At 51.1% G+C, this 4,035-nt stretch overlaps 1 long non-coding RNA gene across 1 annotated transcript; it reads left to right on the top strand.

The window, feature by feature from the left end:
* Positions 1-209: 209 nt before the first annotated feature.
* LOC140192884 (uncharacterized) lies at positions 210-3,818 on the top strand. The gene is made up of 3 exons (XR_011884487.1): positions 210-238; positions 1,135-1,238; positions 2,248-3,818. It is a non-coding gene; the product is annotated as an uncharacterized lncRNA (long non-coding RNA).
* Positions 3,819-4,035: the final 217 nt, after the last annotated feature.

Here is a 4,035-nt window from a genome sequence, read left to right as displayed (position 1 = left end):
GGGGACTGACAGGAGGCAGTGGGATTAGTTTGGGGACTGACAGGAGGCAGTGGGATTAGTTTGGGGACTGACAGGAGACAGTGGGATTAGTTTGGGGACTGACAGGAGGCAGTGGGATTAGTTTGGGGACTGACACGGGGCAGTCGGTTTAGTTTTGGGACTGACTGTGTAAGAGTGCAGTGTAATGAGTGATTGTGTTTCATCCCTCAGGAGAAGGGCTCGTGGATTCAAACTACATGTGAGTATGTGAGGTTGGGTACAAACACAACCCCCTGAAATATTCCGGAACATTCTCACCATCCCTTCCTGATACATGTCTGATGGTGTGCAATTGGGGAAAGTTAGAGAGGGAGGGAGAAGGGGAATGAGAGTGGGAAGGGGAGAGAGGGAGTCATGGAGGGAGTGGGATAGGGTGGGTGGAGAGGGTTCATGGAGAGATGGAATAGGAGAAAGGGTGGAGAGGAACGATGAAGGAGAGTGTGGGAAGGAAGGTGGTAGGTAGAAGGGAAGAGGGGAAGAAAGGAGAGAGACAGTGGGATGGAGTTAGGTGAGAAAGAGTGAGAGGTATGAGTGGAAAGTTATGGGGGAAGTGAGAGAGGGAGGGAAGAGGTTCAGAAGGTGTGTACAACTGTCTGTGCCGTGAGTGAGATCTGCTAATCCTCTCTCACGGGAGAGGATATCCTAGCCGTGTCAGCATTAGGGAGTGTGCGATGGGACGGTGTGGAGGAAGCTTCAGTGTCTGTCTGTTGCTGCGAGTGGGTACTGGGGTGTTGTGGAGGGAGCTTCACTCTGTGTCTGACCCCGGGAGTGTGTGATGGGACAGTGTGGATGGAGATTCACTCTGTGTCTGACCCCGGGAGTGAGTGATGGGACGGTGTGGAGGGAAATTCACTCTGTATCTGACTCCGGGAGTGTGTGATGGGACGGTGTGGAGGGAGCTTCACTCTGTGTCTGACCCTGGGAGTGTGTGATGGGACGGTGTGGAGGGAGATTCACTCTGTGTCTGACCCCAGGAGTGTGTGATGGGATGGTGTGGAGGGAGATTCACTCTGTGTCTGATTCTGGGAGTGTGTGATGAGGTTGGTGTGGTGCGAGCTTCAGTTATGCTTCACCCCTTTCTTTTTCCCTATACAGCGAGGTCCTCCCAAATCATCCTGCGCCTCCGAAATTACCATCTGGCCCTGGTGCCTCCTGTTCCTACGAAAACATCCCTCCTTTTCCAGATGCTGTAATATCGTGTGAGTACTTATCCCTGACTCCTTGAATGCTTTTTCTGATCAGAAATGAATGAAGACAGAATCCTGCCACCATTTATTACCATTGCCTGTTGCCTTCGAGATGTTCAGAGATTGCCAGCATTTATAACCCATCTCTTATCATTCTTGAGAGGTGTGTTATTGCCAGCATTTATTGCTCATCCTCAGTTGGCACTCTAGATGCTCGGGCGTTTATTACCCATCCCTATTTGATCCTGGGTAGATGGGGGATTTGCCAGTATTTATTACCTATCCCTGTTTGATCCTGGGTAGATGGGGAATTTGCCAGCATTTATTACCCATCCCTATCTGATCCTGGATAGGTGGGGAATTTGCCAGCATTTCTTACCCATCCCTATTTGATCCTGGGTAGATGGGGGATTTGCCAGCATTTCTTACCCATCCCTATCTGATCCTGGGTAGATGGGGGATTTGCCAGCATTTCTTACCCATCCCTATCTGATCCTGGGTAGATGGGGGATTTGCCAGCATTTCTTACCCATCCCTATCTGATCCTGGGTAGGTGGGGGATTTGCCAGCATTTCTTACCCATCCCTATCTGATCCTGGGTAGATGGGGGATTTGCCAGCATTTATTGTGTGTCCCGAAGCACCGCTTCAAGCAGGTGGGGAACTTGCCTTCTCTGCTTGAACCACTGCAGCTGTTGTTGGTGACGAGCTTGCACACCACTGTCAGCTGAGCGAGTCTGGAGATCCAGATCCAGCCCTGGTGAAGGGAATGTGCACCATATGCCCCAACTGGGACACTGTGGGACCTGGAGGGGTGTTTTAGGAAAACCCACAGATGGTGGTGTTTATCTTCTCTGTCCGAGTGGGAGGAGTAGGGAGAGGCTGTCAGAATGGTAGGGACTGTGGTGGGCTCTATGGAGTTTGCTCTGTGTGCCGGTGGTGATTGGGTGGGGAGACGATTTGTTTAGAGTTGTGCAACCTTGTGTTGACACTTGTTTCTTTCCCCCACATCCCCCCCCCAGCCTTGAATTCCAACGACAATGATTATGAAAATCTCTAACCTCTGAGTGCATGGACTTTGGACTGAAGTTCAGAATCACCTCCCAAGTTCAGATCGCTGCCAAATGGATTCTGATCACAGTCAAGTGCACTCTCCCACTCTCCACACTCGTTTGTTGGGCAGGGGGATAGTGGAGAGAAAGGGGATGGGGGTGGTATCAGGACACTGACCTGTAACTCTCAGTCCCTCTGTCTCAGGGGGAGATCTGTACACTGACCGGTATCTCTCAGGGGGAGATCTGTACACTGACCGGTGTCTGTCAGTGGGAGATCTGTACACTGACCGGTGTCTCTCAGGGGGAGATCTGTACACTGACTGGTGTCTCTCAGTGGAGATCTGTACACTGACCGGTGTCTCTCAGGGGGAGATCTGTACACTGACCGGTGTCTCTCAGGGGGAGATCTGTACACTGACCGGTGTCTCTCAGGGGGAGATCTGTACACTGACCGGTGTCTCTCAGGGGGAGATCTGTACACTGACAGGTGTCTCTCAGGGGGAGATCTGTACACTGACCGGTGTCTCTCAGTGGGAGATCTGTACACTGACCGGTGTTTCTCAGGGGGAGATCTGTACACTGACCGGTGTCTCTCAGGGGGAGATCTGTACACTGACCGGTGTCTCTCAGTCCCTCTCTGGAAACAAAAGGCTGTGAGAGTGGGTGAGAGAGCATATGGGAAGAGAGAGGAAGGAGGAAAGAGAGAGAGAGAGAGAGGGGGAGAGAAGGACAAGGCATAGAAGAGAGGAGGAAGGGAGAGAGGAGGAGAAGGAGAGTGGGGGAAAAGAAATCAAGGGAAGTGAGAGATGGAGGGAAAGAGAGGACTGGAGAAAGATTATGGAGGGGGCAGTGGGGAGGGAGATATCTGATCAGCGGTCCTGTTAATACGCCCACCCCCTTTGGCAGTGAGCTGGGAGCTGGGAAAAGATTCACACATTCTGAACTGAGATCACAGGCAGCAACAACTCCTCCTCTTCCGCAGTGGGACCAAGACTGAGTTCCTCCTCATCCTCCATGGTGGGACCACAGACTGATCTCTTCATCTTCTGTGGTGGGACTATGGACTGAGTTCTTCATCCTTCATGGTGTGACCACAGACTGAATTCCTCCTCATCCTCGGCAGTGGAACCATGGACTGAGCTCCTCCTCCTCCGCGGTGGGACCACAGGCCGAGCGCCTCATTCTCCGCGATGGGACCATGGACTGAGCTCCTCCTCCTCCGCAGTGGGACCACAGGCCGAGCTCCTCATTCTCCGCGGTGGGACCATGGACTGAACTCCTCCTTCTCCGCGGTGGGACCACAGATTCCTCCTCCACCCACTGGACACTTTTTTTTCCTCCAAAAATACTTTATTCAGAATTATTACAAAATAAAGTTATTTACATATAAGAAAAAACATTCATTGACTCTGAGTCCTTATTCAATAAAGTTACAACAAAATTATGTGTTGACCCTCTGTTCATGTACAAGTGAAAGATGTTTACGATAAACTGTTCATTTACTCTCAACTCTTGGTCAAGAGTTAAGACTTATTAACAATAAAATTATCAACAATAAAGGCAGGCGTTGGCTCTAATGCTTTTTCCAAATTAACAATTCCACCCACTCCTTGGGCACCATGTTGATTATCTGTCCACACCGCTGATGAGGGTTAGTCTCCTCCCCACCCAACCCCTCACACTCCCGTGGGTGATGAACCTTAAACTGAGGTCCTTCCCCACTGGGCCTTCATGGTGGCCGCACCAAGCTTGAGT

This window comes from Mobula birostris, unplaced genomic scaffold (genome assembly GCF_030028105.1).
Source record: "Mobula birostris isolate sMobBir1 unplaced genomic scaffold, sMobBir1.hap1 scaffold_2974, whole genome shotgun sequence".
Lineage (NCBI taxonomy): Eukaryota > Metazoa > Chordata > Chondrichthyes > Myliobatiformes > Myliobatidae > Mobula > Mobula birostris.
This window is presented reverse-complemented; position numbering and strand designations above follow the sequence as displayed.